The sequence below is a fragment of the Pogona vitticeps genome, chromosome 5, assembly GCF_051106095.1.
Source record: "Pogona vitticeps strain Pit_001003342236 chromosome 5, PviZW2.1, whole genome shotgun sequence".
NCBI lineage: Eukaryota > Metazoa > Chordata > Lepidosauria > Squamata > Agamidae > Pogona > Pogona vitticeps.
The window spans coordinates 78,777,611-78,789,909 of record NC_135787.1 but is presented as its reverse complement, the minus strand read 5'-3'; the positions used below and the strand labels follow the sequence as shown (position 1 = coordinate 78,789,909).

General features: G+C 39.9%; 1 long non-coding RNA gene across 1 annotated transcript in view; it reads left to right on the top strand.

Annotated features, from left to right (window-relative positions):
• The window catches only part of LOC144589435 (uncharacterized), a 31,785-nt gene extending 21,972 nt beyond the window's left edge, over positions 1-9,813 (top strand). Inside the window, exon 2 of the long non-coding RNA XR_013545527.1 lies at positions 5,430-9,813. This is a non-coding gene — a long non-coding RNA (uncharacterized LOC144589435). The remainder of the gene's footprint in view (positions 1-5,429) is intronic.
• The last annotated feature ends 2,486 nt before the right edge of the window (positions 9,814-12,299 follow it).

Here is a 12,299-nt window from a genome sequence, read left to right as displayed (position 1 = left end):
AGTCAGAGTTAGTGTGAATGATTGTTCAGACAGATTTTGTGATTGTGTTTCTTCTTCAATTTTTGCTAATAAGACCATTTGGTTATTGTCACATACAGTGATTTTTCAATATTATTGCAGTGAATTTCATAACAATACATTTTGGCTGAGTCTCAGAATGGTTTGCTGGCTGAATTTGAAACGTAAAAGAACTGATGCGGTTGATGAGAGTGCATCCTGTTCAAAGCAAAATGAAGCTTCTTCCAGTCATCTTAAAACATGTTGTTACAGTAAGGATTAACTGTTGATGAGACCTTCATAAGAAACTTTTAAATAAATATTTGATGCACCTTAGAGCTTTAAATCTTGAGTTAAGTCTTGGTGGTCCATGGCAATAAAAGATATTTAAAAGGGGTCCATGCTAAAGAAAAGGTTAAGAACCACTGCTATAGACCATCTTAACTGATGCTATTGGTTTTGTCAACATTCAGGCTGCCCTTTGCTATGTAATTTTGGCATCATTTTTTCCTGCTGGCAATGCAGGCATGATATTGTCCAGTAATATCAGGCTATTTACTGACATTTTGAGTGGTGGATACAAAAGCAAAGACTATAGTACCATAGCCTCTCGAGAATGAAGGATGCCTAATATAATCTGAATCTGAACAAAAGCACAATATTCCACATTCATAAAATGGAATGTTTTTATGTTTTTTGTTTGTTTGCTTTTAAAAACTAAATCTCAAATGCCAGTGTGGAAGACAGACACAGCATGGTCATCTGCACCCTAGGATAAAAGCATCAATTGCATGTTTATCATGTATAAATCTGTGAATTTAATTTCAACATCAGGATTCTGGGTGCTAAATCCAATTGTAAAGTCCAAATAGAACAGACCTAAAACAGGACAGGTTACGTCAGCAACATGTCAATGGGTATCAATCGGTACAATTGACTTCAGCCTGAGTATTTAAATCTCTGAGAAACAAGAAGTCCCACATTGAACTATTACATTCTTAGGAGATGCCCACTATTAAGATTAGATGTGGAGACGAATATAAAAATGAATATTCATTGAATATCCCTGATTTGTCAGCCCTATGGGCTCTCTAAAAAAAAACGATCCGATGAACCAACAAATTAATTTGTTGCTCGTTGGGTCACTGGGGGGCAATTTGTGGTTCATGTGTCATCAAGTTTGACTTCATCCCCATCTCTAATTAAGATGAGCAAGGAGCAGTATGTTCAGAAGATGTCTGGGTTTTCCAGAGATCCCAGAACATGTAAAACTCCTCTTTGTATGTAGTATATCTTGCATCCTTCTACTCTGAATCTGTCTGACATGAGATCAAAAAATACTTCTTGCCTCATTTATTTCTAATAGCAACTTTAAGCAGGCTTTTAACAATTGACTGGTGACTTAGGAAGTGTATTTTCTAATTTTTAAATTTGTTTTTAAAGTCTGCTATTTTTATATGATAAACTCTTTAATTCTAGTATTAGTATTAAGATAGTAATACTAAATACATTGAATAGTTATCTATTTTATTAATCAAGTTGTGAGATACTTTGGGACCCAGGATTGAGAGAAAGATGTGGGGGGGGGAGAAGTAACTACTTTAAAGCTGCTTATTAATTGTCCCTGTGATATGTACCATTTTTCTTAAGAGTTTCCTCATCTGTATGGCAACTACTACAACATGATCGTGGTCTTTGTGTGTAATATTGATACACATGGAATTGGACTGGTACAATTGGACTGGAATTGGACTGGTACATTTTAGAAGTTCTTGTTTTAGAAGAATTTTCAAACATTTGCACTCAACATATTGAAGGCAAAAGGGACAAAAGGGACATTTCAAAAAAGTCAAGCATAGATGAAAGGAAATGTAAGAGATTGCCCCATCCCTGTTTTCAAGGAATATTTTGGAAGGTTTTTTGGGGGGGAGGGGGACACGTTTGCTAGTCTAGGACTCAATGCAGGATTTGGCCTCTCTGTCTTTTTGTGATCATGCAGGAACCCTTTCATTTCATTGTTTGAGATGCAATGAGTTATTCCTCATCCTGAAACAGTTATCATTAAATGCTACAAGTGATTGCTCTCAGCAGTAAAGCCACTACTGTCTATCATTCATATATCAGGGCAAGTGTGATCTATCGTTCACCTTGGTCCCCGATTTCTAAAACCAACCTCTTCCCTTTTGCTTGTAGAAAGAAAATCATGAGGTATAGAACAGAGGCGAATCAAGATATCATCAATTGCACTGTTGCTGGGAAGTCAACTGTGACTTCTTGCTGAAGAGGAACGTTTCTTCAATAGGCAAAGAGCAATTCTTTAGCAGACAGAGACCACTTCCATCCCTTGAACTTGCTGATGCACAACCCTTAAAGAAGTTGCTCCTCTCTTTTCAGCCATCTATTTGACATTAGTTTTGCTCACTTTCTTCCATCCGTAGCTTGCCAGTGCAGTTTTTCACAGATCAATTTATCCTCATTGCAGCCATGCTGGCAGTACTTAATATCAGGAAAACTTTTCAAAGACAGAGGAGATGTATGTGTTAGGAAACTAGTAGCTGGTGTTTTGATGCTGAGATGTTGGAATGCACTGTGGGGCAATGACCTGATAGGTATAGACAGAAAACAAACAATAATTTCCAATCCTGCTACACCCTGTTTGAGATGCTAGTGAAATGTAAGCTCAAGCAGTCAGTACAGTAGGTATGAAGCATACCTTTGTTACTTTTGTAACTGGTATTCCTATAGAGACCCATATATGGGAGAGGCGGAAAGAAATGAGTGACTCCTTCATTTTAACAATGAAACTAGCATTCAGTACAATTTAAAGTAAATGAGGTGTCATGCTCATTCCAAAAAGTAACTTCCCCATGCCCTGGGACAGAGTTTACTTAATGCACCATCTTTTGAGACCATGGCACCCTAGTGAACCATCAAACCCACCCAGGGGCACTGCTGAATTACCTCTCACCTCCTCCCACCACCAATGTGATAACCTAGCTCTGCCATCTCCCTCTTGTCCAGCTGGCCCCAAGAAGCCCAGACCACCAGCCTCTTTTCTTTTTCCCCTCTCCCAGGCAAAGCAAGGTGCAAGCCTGGCAATCAGCTGGGTTGGTATGGATACCAGGAAAGGCAGGAAGGGGCAGAGGAAGGGACTGTGGAGAACAGAGATGGCCTGTGCTGATCTAATCTTGTGCATGTTTTCCTGGGAGTTCTGCCTCACTGCCTGGCAACTCTAATGGATGCTTTGTAAGACAGAGGGAAAAAAAGAAAGGGGGTGACAGCATTCACCTCATAGACTGAGCAGGAGCTGCTGCTGCTGCTGCAGGAAGAGAAGTCTGTCTGGGGCAGATTTTGGCCCTGCCATTGTTCTTCATGCAAGAAGGCAAGAATTTGGGCCTGTCCCCCAACTAGGCTGGGGGAAAGAGTGGAAGGAGCTTTTCTTTATTCTCCACGTCCAATGTTGGCTGGGAGGTAAGGGAGCAAGTTGATGTGCTTCAGGGTTTTCCCAGTTATTTGGACAGGAAGATGGGGGCAGCCTAGTTGTTCTAAACCTGTCAGCTAAGAAACCCTCACAGCCTTCCTCTCTCCCATTTGAGGTGGTGTGGTAGAATTTGGGTTAGCCATACTCACTCCTGTGGTGAGGATCTGCCTAAACCTGGTGATAGCAGCATGAGCACGGGAGAAAACCCCAGGGTAGAATTTAGCTGGTGGTCACAGAGTATCTTAGGGGCTCCCCCTCCCCTCCTTCAGGTTGCCAAGGAAACAGTGGCTGCCAGGATGTGGGTGGGCAAGCTCAACAGCCACCATCTTCGCTCACTTGGTATCTGCAGCAGAGCTTGATGGGGGAACCAGCAAAGGTCTGCCCTCACAGCCAGCACCTTGATGGGGTTGCTTATGGTATGAAGCCACATGTTTAGACTGCAGAGAAGGTCAGAAGGGAGAATGGGGGCCCTGGTAGCAGCGAGAAGGGCAGGGCTTGTCCAGCATGGGTAAAGACAACAGATATGACACCATGTGCCATGGGATGGAAGGGATTATGGCCAATTGGCCAACCAGCTGACTGACAGAGGCCAAGCCAAACTGCAAACTGACACCAGCCTTTGGGAGCAGACTGGAGGAACAGGCCAGTGGTTCCCAAACATTTTCAACTCACAGGTCCCTAGACTTACTTGACTTACTAGCCTCCTTTCTCCCCCACAACCCAAAGCATCATATTGGGGAGCCAGTAAGTCAAGGGTGCCACAAGTTTAAAAGGTTTGGGAACCATTGGCTTATATCCTTAAATATTACATTGGGCCTACTTTTTCCCCTTGATTCAATATGGTACATACTATTAAACTGAAACAAGACATGTCAAGCAATCCTTTGGTTCTATATATTTAAGCTTGATAACAAAGAATCCTGTGAAACCAGCAACTGCTTGTTCATAATACTACCATAGCAGATAGGTTTCTTTCTGTCAAAGTAAGAACAGTATTCCAGGTTTTGCTTCATGATATCTGTACACCGCATACTTTTAAAGCATTTTAGTTACAACCAAGAATGCTTCAGTGGGATTCTAGCTCTGAGGCTGTATGCATAATGCAGGATTTCCTGCATAAATACTGGACATATCTCAGGTACGGAATGCTCATTCAGTTTATTCTACCCACAAATGGTGAAGCCTGCCCATGGTTGCTTTAATTTATGTTTTAAGAAAAATTGGCAGTTACGGTCAAAATATCAAACCAAACCAAATGAAACTAAGCTGTGGTAAGCTATATAAACAAAACCATAAACTAAATTAAACTGTTATTGAATATTGGTGTCAACAAATCCCAGCAGAAGAAATCCTCTGGTCTTCAAAAAATGTAAATTGTTCAGACTCATTCCATTAATTACTCATCCACAAATCTGGGCCCCACTAAACATCTTAGTATCCTAGTTCTATCAGTGCTGCTGGTTAGAGAAGTATGGCAAGTTGATCCAAACTTATTCCCAATGACAATTTAATCTGTCTAATCTTGTAACTATAGTCTCCACCAGAGGAATCCTTTTAATCACAACTGGAGAGAAGTGGTAGAAGAATAATGAGAGAGGAACTAAGAACTGACATAAGGTGTAGTGAGGAAACTATTTTCTATCTGTTTCCTTTAGAAAGAAATGCCTCTTGTTTTCCCCCAGTTTCATTATGTTCTGCCTGTGATCGATATCCATGGAACAGTATTCTCACTCTCACCATCTCACACTGCTAAGAACACTGTGTAGGTGAAGCTGTGTTCACACCCCTCTAAACATGCGTTTCACTGACAAATTATTGCACAGGGTTGATGACAAAGTGTTTCTCTAAAGAACAAAGGAAATAAAAGTCAAAGTAAACCAGAGAATGTGATTAGAATAAGTGATATCCTAAAAGAGTCTTATCCAACTCATTCTTTCTATTCTCATTTCAGTGGCCAGGAATCCTTATTAAACCCACAATCTCAACTATCATCCAACTCAAGGCCAGCTCAAAATATTTTGTTACCTGAGGTGGAAAAGCAAAATGGTGGTACCACCTAACCAACTAAAGCTGCTTTTGGAGAATTTGGAAATGAAATCTAGTAGTAACCCTCTTCCTATGTGAATGTTATATATGATGTCTAACCAATGTAATAAAGTGTAATAAATTGGGTCTTTATTTCACTTAAGAAGTTAGTTTTGCTGGAATAAGGCAGATTTCTATCCTTGTAGTGCTTAATGCTTAGTGTTAATTATAATGGAGGGCATTGATTTGGGCAGTTGCAGATGCATGCAAGGGGCAGTTATTATTATTGGGTGCAGAGGGTCCAAAATAGGAATGTATTTATTAGCTGGAGATAAGTTTCTGGAAAACAATAACCTATCAGGAAGTATAGAGTAGTAAGAGAGAAAATGAATGCCATGTTACACTTAGTAAAAATGCAACGTTACTGAGAGGGTGATGAACTTATATGTTTCCATGTAGTAGATACTTGGGTTATGCACTTAGGCAGGAGAAATCAGATGCACAGGTACAGGACTGGTGGTACCTGGCTCAACAGTAGTACTTGTGAGAGGGGTTTAGGTGTCCTGGTGGACCACCACCTAAGGATGAGTTAGTGGTGTGCTGAAGCTGCCAAAAAAGCCAAAATAGTTCTAGGCTGCATCAACAGGACGATAGCATCAAAATCACAGGAAGTGATGGTACCACGCTATACCATACTGGTGAGGCCGCACTTGGAGCACTGTGTCCAGTTCTGGTCACCACAATACAAAAAAGGTGCTGAGGCTCTGGAAGGGGTACAGAGAAGAGCAACAAAGATGATAAGGGGACTGGAGACTAAATCTTATGAAGAATGACAAAAAGAACTAGGTATGTTTAACTTAACAAAGAGAAGACTGAGGGGAAACATGATAGCAGTCTTTCCAATATCTGAAGGGTTGCCACAGGGAAGAGGGCATAGATTTATTCTCCATTGCACCCGAGTGTAGGACGAGAACCAATGGGTGTCATCAGAGGGAGATCCAACCTGGAAATAAGGAGGAATTTCCTGAAAATGCAAACCAATAAGCAGTGGAACAGCTTGCCTCCAGATGTTGTGGGTGTCCCATCGCTGGAGGTTTTCAAGAAAAGATTGGACAGCCCTCTGTCTGGGATGGTAGGAGGTCTCCTGCCTTGGGCAAGGGGATGGACTAAAAGACCTCCAAGGTCTCTTCCAATCCTACGACAATTCTATGATTGGTGCTTATGCTTATGACTGGTCAACCAAAGTGTTTTATGTTTGGTGCTTATAATGGAATGAATGTGCATTTGATAGGTGCCCTTTCCCTGGATTTAATGGATATGTTTTGTTTTGTTTTGTTAATTGACTAAGACCCCGATTTAAGAATTTCCCCAACAGGATCCAAAGCCAGAAAAGTTGATTTGAAATAAAACATGCTTCCTGAGGTGGCTGCCTCACTCTACCTGATGCAGGGCTGATCCTCTTCCATTTCTCTTAACATTCCATACTTCAATTGATCTCCTTCTTCACTCTCCCCTAAACACAGACCTTAAACATGGTCTATAATAGCAGAGTTTGTTGGAACACAATTTGTAGACCACTTTAGTCATAACACCACTCTCCTTCTCTGTATTATGGAAATGTAAAGCTACACGTGTGAGTATTCATGAAAGATGCCCCAACCTCAGTAAGAAATCAGCCTGTGATTTATATATTATCTTTCACTAAATAATCTGTAAACAGACCGAATGGAAACATGTTGATCTTTACCGTGATAGGTTCCCAGGAATATATTGTAGGTGTCTGACCTTTATGTGATACTATATATCTTTGGATGCCAATAAATGTCTGGCTTTGCAGGCTCTCCTTATTGTTATCATGTAGTACAAGCCAGAGCACGATGAACTACAGCTTTGTTTTAAAGGAAAAGCTACTATATATAGTGGATGTACACAGTATGTCCTTTTGAAATATATATATATATATATATATATTTCAAAAGGACATACTGTGTACATCCACAGGGACAGCCACATAGCCTCCAGAAGAATGGAATATGTCCGTGTGCACTGAAGTGATTAACTGCTACCTTGGGAAGCAAACGATATGTCATTTCAAGAAATAATCTTTTCTGAAACATCATGTTCTTCTGAAGAACAAACACCACGCTAGGCATATTTTTTCTCAAGATCTTATGACTTATGGATGTTTGTGTTCACGCATTTCAGGATGGTGTAATTCTAAGAGGGACACAGACAATATATTGTGAAGACATGTGAAAGGTTTCTAGTATCTCAGGCCTTGCATAGGAACATGAGAATTGCCTTGCTAGTGCACTTCAAAGTCTACGGGCAATATGGATGCTTTAAGAATTGGATAGATTTTCAAACTGTAATGATAATTAACTTGACCTGTGTCTTCTGGACAAATGTGGGGATCCACTGGCTTTCATACTGACTAAATGTTTCGTTGTGGCTTAGGGTGAAACAAAATGAAATAAAACAAAACAAAAACATATCGTAAGATGTTTAGAAATGCAGATTTAGGTGGGGTGGGAATTGCAGATAAATGTATAGCAGTGTTCCCAGACTCCCAAGCTACCTTTAAACCTTCCTTTTCTGTATGGAAAGGTTAGGAATGGAATGATATGGATGTGAACCTGAGCAAAATTACCTTTTCCTGCACAACAATCCTTGTGCAAAATTTGGCAGCTTTTTGCACAAAGGAACAGGTGGAAAACAAAACAAACAAAAAAAATGGGAAACAAAACTGATATTTTCTAAGAAAGCTTGCTGGTGCAGAGGGGAAAACCCGGGGAGAAGTCCCAGTTTGATGAGATAAAGAAAACCAACAAGAAAGAGACATTTCCTGAATATTTTTTACATTCCTGTTCAGTGAGGATAGGAGGGGTTGTTGGGTCAGCACTTTTTGCACAAACCAATATGGCCCTTTCCCTATTCCACGTACAGTAGCCAACTAGTCTGCAAGACTCTTCTTCAGCATAGGAGAAAGGAGAACATCCTCCATTATACTTGAGGGCAGCAGGCTAATGTAAGGATGCAAAGCTGGTTACACACTCAGCTCTCTCCTTCAGTACCTTGTTATCACTGAATGCCCCTCAGTGTCTCTTCCCTGTAGAGCTGGAGCAGTAAATGGGGTCCTTCCCCAAGTCGATATTCATAGCATTCATTTGGTTAGTAAATCAAAAGCAAAGTTGTCTTCATGTATGAACCAGAAAAATCCCACATTTACTTCCTCCTTGTCCTTGGCAGCAAAAGTACAATGGTAATGAAGTAAATCAGAAGATAACTTTCTTTCTTTCTTTCTTTCTTTCTTTCTTTCTTTGATTTATATCCCGCCCATCCCTTTCATGAGCCAAAATTTGTTGTCTGAGGTATTTACCTAACTGCCTAAAAGCTGAGCTGCCTTACTCAGATGTCCCTGAGTAGGGTGAAATATAATTCTGAGAAAAATGATAACACCAAGGCCAAAATCATATTGCCCTATGGATCACGTCATGGCAATTGTGTGATGAGGGAAAATACGTCTTTCCCCAGATGTCTATTTCACAATCAGTTCAATGGCCTCTTGTGTAACTAGCCATGTGATCGGAAGCTCAAGTAACAATGAAATCACTTGTGGGATTGCCATGCACATACTCCCCCTCACCTTAACTGGATTTTGATTCATGAATTAATTTACTGTAGTAATACATGGCATCAGACACATTAATCATGGTTATTGAAACTTATATTTTGCAAGTGCTCACCAAACTTGTTCACATATACAAACACATATACAATATTTATGAAGTGTGTATTATACAGATGTTCTTGCCAGGGAACCTTGCTGGTCCCTGTTGACAACAACCTTTTGGCTAAGCCCAGATTTGTCCTTCCATAATACATGGAACAGATGTAACTTGAGAATGGGAGAAAGTTCCTTTGAAAAGAAATGTGAAACACAAAAACTAAAATGTTACTAAGAAAGACTGAGGCTGTGGTCACACCAACAAAATGTTTTCCAGTTCTCTTCCTTTGATTTTGCAAATTAAATTTGCAGTCACATGATGCATGGTCATTAGTGAATCATTTGCCTGGCAAGCATGTTAACTGTGGATAATTTCTTGGTTGGCTAGGGCTTCTACTTTTTTTGTTGCAGATCTTTAAAAATGTTGTGCTGCTTCGTGTGTGAACTATCTTACTGTATCACAACTTTTTTGAACTACTGTCTGTGCATGTCCTTTTAAAAGGTTTTATTTTATTTTAAAGTTTTCTATGATGTTTCTGTTGATGCATTGATTAACTTCTGTCAAAGGGTCTGAACAAGAAACTCTAGAGACTTGTTGAATTGGAAGGAAATTACTTGGTAACCGAAAAACACATTGGGATGCATGTTCTCGAATAAATACTACATTACCTGAAAGTATGACAGGAACATGATTAAGTCATGTAACCACAGGGAGACATTTTGCTGGTGTGACCACAGCCTAAGCTTCAAGTAACTACGGTATTTCCTGCCTTGTCTGAGCATTAAGTTTAGACAATGCAGAACACCAACCTGTATTTCAGTAGGGCCAGGCATTTAAAAACTTGCAGTTACACATGTCTTCATTTCTCCTCTGTCAACAAGGACAGAGCTGGCTGCTGAGCTTGATGAGTAACAACAATAGTTTCCAGGTGGCTTTCAGGCTTTTCAGAATTGGGTAAATGCTTGAAAATTAAAGTACCTGACAATAGAGAATTTGCACAGCTCTGGCTATTAGCAACATGGAAACTAGAATATAGCTGCCTTCAACATAATTGTCTCCTGAAGAGCAGAACAAACTAACCATAGTCCTGTTGCTAGTTAAAACTAGAGCAGATCTATTGAATCAATTGCTGAAAATTAAGTCTATATTTATGCAAATCCCATTGATTGACATAATAGGCCTATTCACATTGGAACTAGCAAAAGGATACTAGCTATGATGTAGTCAAATGTAGAGGTCTCATTTAGGGAAAGCAAAGGAATGTTTCCATATGCCCATTCTTTAGGTCACACCTATATTTCTTCTCAATTCCATTTATATCCATAAACTGATTTACTGTTTTCATTAGATATATGACTATCATCAATCAATGCATGCCAAAGATACACATGTGAAAAGTACTAATTCCCTTTCATTGCAGATGTAACGGAAACATGTTTAGTAGGGTTTGTAATCACCCATTTCAATATTTTTGTAACTCGGAAGAGGATTTATATGACATTTCACATTTTCTCTGCTACCTACATTTGAACCCATAAGCAAGTTCAAAAATATTTGTGATTAATCTAGCCTTTCTCACCAGATTACTCATAAACATGTTTGAACCCACCCATTAGCTCAAACATAGGTTGCAAAAAAAAAAAAAAAAACAACTATGACATGTCATAGAAATCCTCCACTTATTTATAACTAGAGATGGGGACAAATATAAAAACGGATCAGTTTTTCCAATGAATATAGCCGATTCATCATATATTCGTTGATCTGTATTTGTAAAATTTTAAATCAGGATGAATATGGCTTGACAAATATTTCCTTGGTTTTATTTGGCGATCCATTCATATTCGTCTATATTTGTTACCCCTTTTGGGGGCCTCTCTGAGCTTGCTGGTGCCAATTTGAAGCTCTGGCCAATCAGGACAGAGATCCTGGATTGGCATGTCCAGCATCCAATAGCGCTGCTGAAAGGTGTATCTACTTTTACAGACACTTCATATAAGCTTTTCCCGTCAAGCCATTCCCCACTTCCGTTGGTGCTGTCCGGACTGAGAACAGTTGCTGCTTGCTGGTGATCTTGTGGTTTCGCTTTTGCGGCAGCAAAGCAAAAACATATATTTTTCTTTTTCATTATCATTCATAATTCATCATCAACTTTACTGGGAATTTGGGGAGGGATTTCAGGTAGCTTAGGCTATTTCTTCGGAAGGGCCTAATTTAATTTCAAATTCAAATCAATCAAACCTTTTTTTTTCCTGGAGGTTTGTGTGTATCATCTGGTGTTGGTGGTGGGAATTGTCATTGTGTAACTGTGGAATCTCTTTTCCTTTATATTCAGTTTTCAAAAGTTCATTTTAGAGAGGCTTGTGTCTCTCAGGGAATTTGGTGGGTAACTGGATCCATCATTCCTTTTTCTTCCAAAACTTATTTGGGTGTGGGTGTGTCTACGTGGGAGGATTATTCACTTTTCAAAAGTTCATTTTAGGGAGGCTTATGTCTCTCAGGAAATTTGGAGGGTGGCTGGATCCATCATTCCTTTTTCTTCTAAAACTTATTTGTGTGTGTGTGTGTTTGTGTGTGTGTGTGTGTGTGTGTGTCTGTCTGTCTGTGTCTGTGTCTCTGCGTTTGTCTGACTGAGACTTAGCTGGCAGGGCTTTTCTTTTTGGACTTTTTGGACTTTTCTATCACAGAGGGTTGGGAGGGAATTTTCCTAATTACATTATACTGAGAGGGGGCTTTGTTTAGGCACGCAGGTAACATTTTAGCAAAATAATTTCACCACCATTATTCTAAAAATAAACTTTATACACACTCTCTGACCGTTTATTAGTTTCTTTCCTCAATCTCCATTGCTTTATTTGTTTAGTTGGTTTCTTAAGCAAGCAGTAGAAAATGAAGGGATTTCTTCAGGGACAATCCAAGGGGAAGAAGGCTGTGAAGCAATGCCACCAACTGGTGGGCCACTTCTCCCACAGCCTCAAAGCTGCCCGCCAGCTGCGTGAGAGGCAGGAGGAATTGGGTTAGGAGACCCACATTCTCCTGACAGACCTGCCCACCAGGTGGAACTCCAC